The sequence below is a fragment of the Aegilops tauschii genome, chromosome 7, assembly GCF_002575655.3.
Source record: "Aegilops tauschii subsp. strangulata cultivar AL8/78 chromosome 7, Aet v6.0, whole genome shotgun sequence".
NCBI lineage: Eukaryota > Viridiplantae > Streptophyta > Magnoliopsida > Poales > Poaceae > Aegilops > Aegilops tauschii.
This window is the reverse complement of record NC_053041.3, coordinates 265,792,493-265,806,008: the sequence shown is the minus strand read 5'-3', so window position 1 is coordinate 265,806,008 and position 13,516 is coordinate 265,792,493.

The window sequence follows — 13,516 nt, the reverse complement described above, 5'->3', positions numbered from 1 at the left end:
GGTGCCTAGTCTGTCCCAAGCCCACCTGTATCGGGTACCACTTGGTAGACTACTAACACAACCTACAAACACCAGAAACTAGTTGCAACTCCTGGACAGAGATCGAGGCGGTTAATAAGTCGAGAGAGCTTGGAGCGCCCGGAGCCCAATGTGTTGTAGTAACTGTTCATGGATCACATACACAGAACTCAGTTCCTGAGGACGGTTTCAATGAGACAACCCACCATGTACTCCTACATGGCCTCTCACCGCTACCTTTACCAAATCGTGTTCACACACTTAGCTCTCCCACAGTAGGACAGGTTCACCACTATCCAATTCATTCCCGATGAATCAGACCTGACACAACTCTAAGCAATAGCAGGCATGACAAACAAGCATGAATGAGTAGGCACAATAGGGCTCAAACAACTCCTACTCATGCTAGTGGGTTTCATCTATTTACTGTGGCAATGACAGGTCATGCAGAGGATAAAGGGGTTCAGCTACCGCAGCAAGTAACAGATGAATCATTGTTGTCCTAATGCAGTAAAAGAGAGCAGGAGCGAGAGAGTGGGATTGTATCGGAATGAACAAGGGGGGCTTTGCTTGCCTGACACTTCCGAAGATAGTATAGCTCTTCATCGGTGTCATCGATCGCATCGTCGAAGCAACGTCTACTGAGAGGGGACAATACCGGCAAACAGAGAAGAAACACGATCAATGCAATGCACAATATGATGCATGCTATGACATGGCAATATGAATGTGTTTTGAGCTAATGCAACTAGCAACATATTAAATGGAGTTGGTTTGAACCTTAGGTTCAAATTCAAACTCCATATAAGACATTTCAGATGCCATTTATTCAAATTGTCATATACAGTGGCTGTAAGTTGTTCAAACATGCATGGGGACGCCATAAACAGATTCTTTGGATTTTTCAGATAATTTTTCATATATAAATCATTTCATTTGGAGATATAGATTAATTTCTATGGATTTTTGAAGTTTTAAACATTTTCTGGAATTTTTAGATTTATTACTAAATAAGAAAATCCCAGCAAATGTATTTATGACGTCAGCAGTGTGTCATAGCGACGTCAGCAGTCAACCACGGTCAAACCTGACGGTGGGACCCGCATGTCATTGAGACAGTGTTGAACTCCGGTTAACCCCGCATTGACTCAGCTTTGACCCGTCGTGGGGCCCGGTGTCAGTGTCACTGGGTTAAACTAACCACGGGGTTAGTGGCTAACCTAATCTGCCACGTCACCTAGCCGGCGTTTAGCCGCCGGTGCTAATCAGGACGCGGCGGTGCTCCTCGTCTGGCCATCTCCGGCGATGAGAGCTCGCGTGGCTGGGCGCGTTGGAACCGGAGCAAGGAGGCGCGTAGGTTAGTGGCCTCTGGCGATGCTAGGGTGGCCGGGAACGTCGACGGCGTCGAGTTCCGCGGTGGCGCAGCTGCGGCTTGCACGGGTGCGAGGGCCACGGTGCACGAGCGGGCGACCTAAGGCGCGCTACGGGTTCCTGGAGAAACCCGGAGCACGACTCCATGCTTGGGTTGGTCGGGCGGGGCAGCCAGCAGCGGCGAGCTTCGCGACGGCGGCAGCGAGTGCTCGGCCATGGCGGGGATGCGGTTAGAGAGCGGGAACAGAGGGGGTGAGCACGGGGGAAGGTGTAGGAGCTCACAAAGATGCGGTAGAGAAGGTCAGCGGCCTCGGGGACGGACGGAAACCGACGAATCGACGGAGACGATCTCCGGGCGCCGGCGGTGAAGACGAGGACGTTGGCGACGAAGCAAAGTCCTCCGGCTCGTTTCCTTCGGCTTGGGGATGTGGTGCCCGATTGCGGAGCTGCTGGGCACGATCACGGGACAAGGGGTGGCCGGTGGTCATGGCTACGGCGAGCGGCGCTCTCAGGTGCGTTCGGTGACGAGAGGAAGGGAGAGCAGAGGAGGAGGAGGGGTCCAGAGAGCGAGGGAGAGTGAGGGGGGGTCGGGGAGGTGGCGTGGCACTTGTGGAGGCGTCCAGAAGCGGCGGAAGCAGGAGGTGGCCTCGCGCGCGGTGACCACACGCCCGGCGTCCCTCTGGCGTCCTTTTGGCGCGAGGTGGGAGACGGTGGCGGCTCTGGTGGGCTGGGCCAGCTCCTGGGCCGTGGTGGGCGCCGGGTAAGTCCAGGTGAGGGGCCCAGTGGCCTTCTCTCTCTCTCTCTCTTACTCAATTGTTTCTGTTTTCTATTTTATTTCTCTGTTTTGAATTAGTAAAAATACTAATTCATTTTGTAAGATCCTGAAAATAATTGTGGGCACTTTTGAAACTATTTCCAACAGCCCTCAAATGCTTTCAAGATTATTTGGACATTTAAAATATTTTATAGAATTTAAATGTCCAAATTCAAATACTTATGATTTAATTCAAAAATCCAGAATGTCCTAGAAAAGTGTGCACCATTTTTGCCAGGGGTTTTAGCCCAATCCAGAAATGATGAACATTTTGTGAAGGGCATTTTGGGTTCATTGAAACCAATTTTAGTAAACCCTAGTTGGTTTCAGGGGGGTGCTGGGGGTTCTGTCATCCCCATTTCAAGTTTCTGCAAAATTCAAACATGATGCACACATGAAGCTAGCCTAGTGCAATACGAGAAGCTAGGGATGTGACATATGTGTCGTCTTGAAGGACCTTAACAAGGCTTGCCCCAAGGATCCTTTTCCCCTCCCTCACATCGATCAAATTATCGACGCTACCGCAGGACACGACTCATTGTGTTTCCTCGACGCATACTCCGGATACCATCAAATTAAGATGGCGGAGTCCGACCAAGCCGCAACGGCATTTATCACTCCATACGGCCCCTTCTGTTTCAACACCATGCCTTTCGGACTCAAAAACGCCGGTGCAACATATCAACGCATGATTCAGACATGCCTGGAAACACAAATTGGCAAAACAGTGGAGGCATACATAGACGACGTGGTCATCAAAACCAGACACGTCGAATCCTTAATAAACGACTTGAGGCTCACGTTCGACAATCTCCGAACATACGACATCAAGCTCAATCCGGACAAATGCGTTTTCGGCGTGCCCGCCAGAAAGCTCCTGGGCTTCAACGTCTCAGTAGAGGAATTGAAGCAAATCCGGCTAAAATCTGAGCTCTGTCACAGTTGGCCATCCCAACAGACCTCAAGCAAATCTAGAAATTAACTGGATGCGTGGCTGCCTTAAGCCGCTTTATCTCTCAATTAGGAGAAAAGGCACTACCCCTTTATCGCCTTCTTCGGTGTACCGAACACTTCGAGTGGACGGATGCGTCCACGGCCGGATTGGAAGAAATAAAAGCCATCCTGGCCACCAACCCAATCTTGGCCGTGCCAAATGTCAACGAACCAATGCTGTTATATATAGCGGCAACACACCAAGTTCTAAGCGCAGTACTCGTCGTCGAACGAGAGACGGAAGGACATAAGCTCCCGCTTCAAAAGCTGGTATACTATGTATCCACCGTCCTCACTCCATGCAAATCACGGTACCCACATTATCAAAAGATAGCATACGCAATCTTCATGGCATCCCGGAAATTACGGCACTACTTTCAAGAGTGTTCAATTACGGTGGCCTCGGAGGTACCACTCAACGACATAATAAATAACCGCGATGTCATAGGCCGGATTGCTAAATGGGCTATTGAGCTCCTCCCGTTCGACATAACATACAAACCACGGCGAGCCATTAAGTCACAAGTACTGGCTGATTTCATTGCCGAATGGATGGAAGCCGAACTCCCTAAAGAGTACGGCGCGTACTCCAATTGGATCATGCACTTTGATGGCTCCAAGATGCTGGCCGGTCTGAGGGGCAGGCGTTGTCCTAACATCCCCCACATGAGATACGGTCCAATACGTACTCCAAATATTATACACAGAATCCAACAATGCAGAAGAATATGAGGCCCTGTTGCATGGTCTCCGGATGGCAGTCTCCATGGGCATTCAACGCCTAGAGGTGCGGGGCAGTTCGAACCTCGCAATATCTCAAATAAATGGAGACTTTGACGCCAAGGACCCAAAAATGGCGGCTTATCGCAACGCCGTCCTCAAAATGTCAGCTCGGTTCGAGGGGCTTGAATTCCACCATGTGGTCCGGAAAAACAATCAGGCGGCGGATATCCTCGCCCGCATCGGCGCTAAGCGCGACCCTGTCCCACCTAATATCTTCTTGGAAAGGTTGTTTAAGCCATCTGTGGTATGGGAAGGAGAGACCAGCAATAAAAGTCCGGACCCGGCCACAACGCCAGATCCCGAACACTCTGATGTAATCGGAGGCTCAGCCACCGAAATAACACCTTCGGCCCACGTGATTATGGCCGTCATCGCCCCGTGGACAGAACTCTTCTTGGCTTACCTAACTAGGCAGGAACTACCTGAGGACCCAAACAAGGCATGTTGCATTGTGCGACGGTCTAAAGCCTACAAGGTCCACGAGGGAGAACTTTATAAGAAATGCGCTACCGGAGTCCTTCAAAGGTGCATCTCCGAAGAGGAAGGACGGCAACTTTTGGAAGAAATTCATGCTGGACTTGGCGGCCACCATGCCGTAGCTCGGGCCCTTGTAAGAAAGGCTTTTCGTACAGGTTTTTACTGGCCGACGGCACGAGCAGGCGCACAGGACCTCATTCAACGATGCGTCGGTTGCCAGCTTTTCGCAAACCAAAGCCATATGCCACCTACCGCTCTCCAAACAATCCCCATCACTTGGCCCTTTGCGGTCTGGGGGCCTGATATGGTCGGACCCCTTAAAGGGGGAAGCCATAAGAAAAAATACCTATTGGTCATGGTGGACAAATTCACCAAATGGATAGAAGCCAAACCAGTTAAAACGGCCGAATCCGGACCAGTGATAGACTTCATATCCGGGGTTGTACACCGTTATGGCGTTCCCCACAACATCATCACCGATAACGGCTCGAATTTTACAGCCGACGAGGTAAAACTTTGGTGCAGCAACATGGGCATTAAGCTCGATTATGCTTCTGTCTATCACCCGCAAACTAACGGTCAAGTCGAGCGAGCAAATGGTCTTATCATGAGCGGCATTAAACCCAGATTAGTGCGATCCTTGAAGGATTCCGATACGCACTGGGTGAGGAGCTCGACTCCGTACTATGGGGGCTGCAGACCACGCCGAACCGCACTACTGGATACACACCATTCTTTATGGTGTACGGCGCAGAGGCGGTACTGCCCTGCAACATAATTCATGACTCACCTCGAGTGCGCATGTACGAAGAGAGAGAAGCCGAGCTTGATCAGCAGGACAATTTGGACGCCTTGGAGGAGGAGCATGACGTGGCAAAAGCCCGTTGCGCATTCTATCAGCAACAGGCTCGAAGGTATCAAAGCAGAGAAGTACGGGCCAAAACTTATAATGTTGGCGAACTCGTTCTACGCCTACCGGAGAAGAAAAAGAACAAGCTCAAGCCCAAATGGGAAGGTCCCTTCGTTATTGACCAAGTTCTGACCGGTGGAGCGTACCGTCTGCGGGATGCATCGGACAATCAACTCGAGCCAAACCCATGGAACGCAGCCAGACTCCGAAGGTTGTACGCCTAGTGCCGGACTACGTGTTCGTCTCCTTACCTCCGTCAATTTTTTATATATCCGTTATCTGTCTTTTTCTCTCTTTCTTTCTTCCCCTTTTTTCTTCACAACCTTATAAGGTTAAAATGTGTCGTGACTACACAATCTTGACGCACTAGCCGCGCTCATTATACCTGGGGGCTTCTTCTACAGAAGCTTAATATAACTATTTTCCGGGCTCTATGCCCCACACATGTGTTACTCTTCGACATGTACCTTTTTTCGCCATTATATGCATCGATATGACTTAAGTTTTGGCCAAGCTAGGTTGCCTGGCTCTTGTGTTTATGCCCTACGTTCCCGTTAATTCGGCTAGGGCATAAGGGGAGCACCTCGATATGACTTAAGTTTTGGCCAAGCTAGGTTGCCTGGCTCTTGTGTTTATGCCCTACGTTCCCGTTAATTCGGCTAGGGCATAAGGGGAGCACCTCTGCGATTGTTACTGCCGGGTCAGCCGGATGTGTACCTCATACTGGGTGAAGCCGAAAGCTAGCGTTCTTAAGGGAATATGCGGTCGGTGAACAAAAGATGACCTTTATTTATTATAATACATGCCCCAGATGTTTATATCCTGCGTCTCTTTTCACAGTTCGGACATGCACATTAATGCATGCGTACCCAGGGAAAGGAACCCTTAGCGGAACTATTTTCCCTGGAAGATGTTTCTTACTATCCATGTAATATAACATAGCTAGTTGGGTACTTCTCTGTTGAAGCACTTATGACCCCTACGCCTAGTTTCCACGCGTACCCCAGTTTTTACATAACTGAGCGGGTATTTGGATACACTCCGGACTGTCAGGTCCGGAGGTCGAAGCGAAAAGGTCCGCCATGACAAATGATTTACAATCCGGCTAGGGACAAATATATGTCACTTGAAGTACACAGTCACTTAGACTGACTAAATTCTTCTTCTATACCATCCAACAGGCTGTCTAGCCTACAATCCTATTGGGAATACTTTGCGGCTAATTCTACCTGGTCATACACTAAACTGACGGGGATCTCTTTCCCATCAGACCCCACAGGTCCGACCTCGGCCATGTGGTTCGGGTCAGCTTTGGTATATCGCGTCTTCACCATGGCCCAGGCTTCCCTTGCACCTTGTCGGCAGGCTGATATCTTCCATACTCAGAAGCGTCGCCGCGCTCCCTTGAGCTTTTCTACAAGCTCTCCCATGCCTCCTGGCAGGGAGGCGGATGGCCACAAAGCTTGGGCAATGCCCTGCATCACCTGCCGAACTTGTTCGTGCAGTTGTGAGAGCTCTGGTAGAAGATCACCTGCAGACCCGGGCATTGCCTCTGCGGGACGACCCGTCAGCATACCTACAGATATAACTCTGTTAGCCGGTTTCTTCGCCGAACTCTATAAAAGTTCGCTTAAGCACTTACTAAAAATGCCGCGTCGAAGCCTCTTATTCTCCTTTACGGAGTCAGCGAGCTGGGCCCGAACATCTTTCAGTTCAACACTCAGCCGGATGTTGGCATCTTGGAGATCATTTTTCTCCTGCCTAACCTTCTCAAGCACGCGCTCGCCAGCCTTTAACTGTCGTTGAGCATGTTGCTCATCCCCTCGCACGACCTCCGGATTCATTTCGGGATCATCTGCAGAATCTATTGTTAGATTTGCATGCATGCCGCATACTACCTGGTACATGTCATAGAAACAAGTGTTACCAGATGGGGCCTTCTCGGACTCGTTCACTGTGGCAACTACGGCCTGAAGCTGGGCTTTGCACTCCTCTAGCTCTTGAGACAACTGGGTATTCTTCTCTGTAAGAACCTATGCAAAACAATGATCCTTAAATCAGTTGTGCCAACTGTTTCAAGTCTCAGGGGCTAGTGATATACATAATTATTAGATTTTCTTGCCCGTATATCCTTTACATACTGGTCCGTGGCTCTGGCAAGACCATTTTGAGCAGCTCGTATGTACGCATCTCCTGAGTTGAAGGCATCGAACGCCTCTTGGGAGAAACAAGCATGGCGGAGTACGGCCCGACGACGCCTGTGATTCATGGCGCTCTCCACTTCGGAATTCGTAGCGGACAGCCTATCCGCATCCTCTGTAGGAGGAACATCCGGTGTTGGCCCCATGTTAGCGTCCGCCCCTAAGTCCGGCTCTGGATCCCGACTGGTGGAGGCGCGGCCGGCAACCTCTCCGGATATAGTCCGGTGAGCGTTTTCCTACTAAGAAACATGGGAGTTATTATATTTTAAAAAGACGACAACCGCGGAGCGGGGTTCTTTTTCATACCTCTGCAACGGCGTCTCAGTCCTGACCGCCTTCCTTTTAAGCCTACCCGGCTTCGGTGCCCCTTGTTGGTGAGTCACTGCGGGTTTTGCATGGCATCTCGAGGGCCTTCCCTGTAAGACACCATATGTGTGCGGTAGTTGAAGTGCAGAAAAAGGGATCCTTCTCGGAAGTTGGGACTCTGGTTTTACTTACATGCGATGCAGGGAGTAGTCCAGGATAATCGGCTATCATGGTGACCATGGCATCGTCGCGGCTCAATTGATAGAACGTCCTGTCAATAAGCTCCACAAATGTGTTCGGATCTTCTTCGAGTCCGGGGTCGAGGGCCCGGTCAGGGTCCTCTGGTTGTGGAGGCGGGCTGTGGACCTCCCTCACAGCTTTTCGCAGTTCCTGCTAGGAAATAGCAAAGTAAATATTTATGACAAAGAACGCGGGAAGGTCTGGAGTAGAAGGTAGCAGCTCACCCAGTTTGGGGGATTGTACATGGAGAATCCATCCCGTGGCTTCATGCGGCTGAACTCCTCTTCCTCTCCTTTATACAAATCGGATAGTATTTTCGCTAGAGCAGCGACGGAGTCCGGACCTTTACGGCCACAGCGGGTGGCATCGTCTTCTCCATTAAAGTGCCACATGGGCTGTCCCCGATATTGAAGTGGCTGCACCCCCCGCATTATACATATTGACATAACCTCGATTATTGTCAATCCTGATTTGGCCAGCGTATTTATCCGGCCCATCAGGTAAAGGACTTCTCCGTTATCTTCCTCCTGGGTGCTCCGAGGGCGCTAGCTGCGGCGTTTCTTCAAGGGAGCGTTGTCGAACTCAGGAAGGCCCATCCGAATAGGGTCCGGAAGGGGGACGTCCTCCATATAAAACCACTCCGAAGGCCATTATTCGGATGTCGTCTTCGGAGTACCGGACAGGTATCCGGTCCCGGCGATGCGCCATATTTCGGCTCTGCCCACTTGATATATTGACCCCTCCTGTGTATGGGGTACGAGGCAGAATAGCCTCTTCCATAGCTCGAAATCAGCTTCGCAGCCCAAAAATAGCTCGCATAGGGCGACATAGCCAGCGATGTGTAATATGGAGGCAGGAGTAAAATTATGCAGCTGAGGCCGTAGAACTCTAGGAGCCCGCGGAGGAACGGATGGATTGGAAATCCGAGCCCCCTTAGTAAGTAAGGGACAAGGCATACCCGCTCCCCCATGGATGGGTTGGGAAAGCTCTCCGCTTGCTCCCCGCCATTGTAGGTGGCGAGTCCGGCTCGAACGGGACCATATACGCTGGAGGGAGGAATCCCTGGGTCTGTAACTCTACTAATTGGCTGTGAGGGCTGAAACACTTCTTCCAATTGCCTGGCTTAGGGCTATGGGAGCGAGAGGAGGAGCTGTGATGGCCGGCCATGATGGGATGGACTTTTCCGGGCACGCTCCGATGGAGACTCGCTGTGGGAGGATGGTTTGATCTGGATCTGAGGATCCCCGCCTCTTTAAATAGACGATTTACTTATATGGTTAGGGTGGCAAGAGTAAAAATGCCTCGACTTCTCGCATTCGCTCGACACGTGGAGGATAGCCATTATTAGGCGCAGAAGCCAAGGAGTGCAACATTCGTGGGAAGCCGGACACTACTCGACAGGTACTCAGAATTTGGAGGAGAACCCGCCTTGCAATGCCGAAGACAATCTGCGCGTCGGACTCATCGTTATTGAAGCCTGGTTCGGGGGCTACTGAGGGAGTCCTGGATTAGGGGGTCCTCGGACAGCCGGACTATATCCTTTGGCCGGACTGTTGGACTATAAAGATACAATATTGAAAACTTCGTCCCGTGTCCGGATGGGACTCTCCTTGGCGTGGAAGGCAAGCTTGGCAATTCGGATATGTAGATCTCCTCCCTTGTAACCGACTCTGTGTAACCCTAGCCCCCTCCGGTATCTATATAAACCGGAGGGTTTAGTCCGTAGGACAACAACAATCATAATCATAGGCTAGCTTCTAGGGATTAGCCTACACGATCTCGTGGTAGATCAACTCTTGTAATACTCATATCGTCAAGATCAATCAAGCAGGAAGTAGGGTATTACCTCCATCGAGAGGGCCCGAACCTGGGTAAACATTGTGTCCCCCGCCTCCTGTTACCATCCGCCTTAGACACACAGTTCGGGACCCCCTACCCGAGATCCGCCGGTTTTGACACTGACAGGGAGGTTGTACATCCATACAAACACGAGCCATGTGCTATGGTTGGTGTTCTGGTTGCCAAACGGATTCATGCCATCGGTACACGCGCCGAGCATGATGTTCCTTGCATCAAATTCGAAATACCAATAGAAGTTGTTCAACGCTCTCCACTGGCTTCCATCCTTGACGTGTCTCAGCTTCGGATCATCTCCATCGTCGGGCTTCCTCCTCTCCGCGTGCCAGCGCATTAGCTTTGCTTCCTTGGGATCTATGAAATACCGCTGGAGACGGGGAGTGATCGGTAAGTACCATACAACTTTCTGGGGACATTTCTTCCCGGCCTTCTTGTATCGAGAAGCATTGCACACCGGACAGCTTGTTTTTTCCGCGTGCTCCTTCCGATGAATTATGCAATCGTTGATGCATGCATGGTATCTAACGTGCGGCAGATCAAGAGGGAACACGATCTTCTTGGTCTCATCAACACTAGTAGGACATAGATTCCCCGCGGGAAGAACATCCTTTAGGTACTTGAGATGCTCATCGAGGCTAGTGTCGGTCCATTTGTTTTTAGCCTTCGTCTTCAGGAGTTGGAGCGTGGAACTCAAGTGGGTCACCTCAGGATTCCAACCATCATTCAATGGAGTGTTTGAGTCTACCACCAGTTGCTCTAGCTTAGCCTCCTCTCTAGAAGCAGCTCTCTCAGTACTCGTCTCCTTGCGAAGCAGTGCTTGAACATGAGGGTCTCTCACGATTGAACTTAGTACCTATGAACTCTGCTGTGTGGAGTCCACGTTCTCTCCGCCGCCATGTCTGGACCCTTCTCCGCCGCCATGGCTGGCCCCTTCTCCTCCGCCATGTCCGGCCCCTTCTCCGCCGCCATGTCCGGCCTCTTCCCCGCCGCCATTATCTATCATCTCTTTGTCTTGCCCCGTGTCGTCATTACCTGCCCCGTCGGTGTCCTCAACATCGTCATCCTCATCTTCAATTATCCATCGAGTATAGCCATCCATGAAGCCAGTCATGAGCAGGTGCACTTCGACACGACCATTGTCATAGGGGTCGAGCCAAACTATTCCTTTGCATTTTCGACACAGACATAAAACCTCTGTCCGGTTATTTTCTTTCATGTCCTGCACCACCAACCGCAACCACCTGTCCACCATCGTTCCACTGACCACCATGAACGATTGCATGGTAATAATAAACAAATTGATTATAAAAATGCGTGCATGCATCAAAGTCATACAAAAATTCGGCATGACCTTCCCTAAAAATAGGACATATAGATCTAGAGTTTGCCCGGAATTCGCCGAAACGGAAATAAATCGACATTTCGGTAAAACATAGGCAACTCAAAAGCACAATTTGGCGTCAACTCATGCCACACACACAATTTCCATCATATTGCCCAATTATCATATCACACACACATACACATATTTCCATTTTGCAAAAGCATAAAATTTTAATCACCTCTATCTCGAGATCGAGCACACGGTGGAGATGATGATGTAGGGAGATCAAAAGTGCAAAAAGCTCTTCTTAACAAAGATAGATCTAGTTAGGGGCAAATAGGTCACTTAACTAAATGCTACATCTACCAAGCTAGCTAATTTGGGAGGAGACAACTTCAACTAGTGGAGGGGGGAGGAAAAAGAGAAAGGAGATGCATTAATGGAGGTGGTGTAGTTAGCTAGGAGTAATGAAGAGAGAGAAAGGTAGGTAGAAGAGGGAGAGTAATGGGGGGAGAAGTATTGAGGAAGAAGAAGAGTGAGAGAGGGAGGATGTGGGAGGTAGGGGAAAGGGAGGAGAGGAGGTGGGGGAGGGGAGGACGGGTGGAAAAAGGTAGTAGGGTGCTGCGACTTAGCAGTAGCGCGGGAGGAAAAACGCGCTACTGATAAGAGCGTAGCAGCAGCGCGCTTTTCTCACACGCGCTACTGCTAAATGGGCCAACCGTGTGGACAATTTCAAAATTAGCAGCAGCGACATGAGTAAACAGCGCGCTGCTACTATTGCATTAACAGTAGCGCGCACCTTGACCCCGCGCTGCTGATAAACTTAGGTTGTTGGTTACTGTCGGTCGATTTTTGTAGCAGCGCGGTTTAGCCCTCACGCGCTACTGCTAAATTTGCATCAGTAGCGTGCTTTTCTTAACCGAGCTACTGCTAATTAGCAATAGCGCTTCTTTTGTGCCGCGCTGCTGCTAAGATTCTGTGTATAAGGTTTTCCCTAGTAGTGTTTTTACCAAAGTCGGTCCCACCAAGTTTGAGTAATCGGTCTCACCGAGTTTGAGTAATCGGTCTCACCGAGATTACGTTATGCCCTAACCCTAATGAAATCGGTCCCACCGAGTTGACATGTCGGTCCCACGGAAAAGCCTAACGTTCACATTTTGAACTGAATTGGTCTGGCCGAGATTTATGATTCGGTCCCACCGAGTTTGGTGAATTGTGTGTAACGGTTAGAATTTGTGTCGAGGCTATATATACCCCTCCACCCACTCTTCATTCGTGAGGAGAGCCATCAGAACATGCCTACACTTCCAGCATACATTTTCTGAGAGAGAACCACCTACTCATGTGTTGAGATCAAGATACTCCATTCCAACCACATAAATCTTGATCTCTAGCCTTCCCCAAGTTGCTTTCCACTCAAAACATCTTTCCACCAAATCTAAATCTGTGAGAGAGTTGAGTGTTGGGGAGACTATCTTTTGAAGCACAAGAGCAAGGAGTTCATCATCAACACACCATCTATTACCATTTGGAGAGTGGTGTCTCCTAGATTGGTTAGGTGTCACTTGGGAGCCTCCGTCAAGATTGTGGAGTTGAACGAAGGATTTTGTACGGGCAAGGAGATCGCATACTTCGTGAAGATCTACACTAGTGAGGCAAGTCCTTCGTGGGCGATGGCCATGGTGGGATAGACAAGGTTGCTTCTTCGTGGACCCTTCGTGGGTGGAGCCCTCCATGGACTCGCGCAGCCGTTACCCTTCATGGGTTCAAGTCTCCATCAACATGGATGTACGATAGCACCACCTATCAAAACCACGAAAAAAATCTCCGCGTCTACATTGCGTTTGCTCCCTCCAAACTCCTCCCTTTACCTTCATGTGCAATGTTTTACATTCCGCTGCTATACTCCTAGACTTCCATGTGTAGCTTGATTACTTGACTTGTGCAAAGTTGCTAAAATCTGCCAAGACCTAAAATTGGGAAAAGGCTAGATTTTTATTTGGTCAAGTAGTCTAATCACCCCCCCTCTAGACATATTTTCGATCCTACAAGTGGTATTAGAGCTTTGGTCTCCATTTGCCTTGATTTCCATTGCTTTTGGTGATTATAGCCTTTGTTTCACAACCTAGGAGAGTATGGCGTCTAGCGAGGGAAAGTACCACCGTAGAGGTCCTTACTTTGATGGTACTAACTTTGCTAGTTGGAATCATAAGATGAAAATG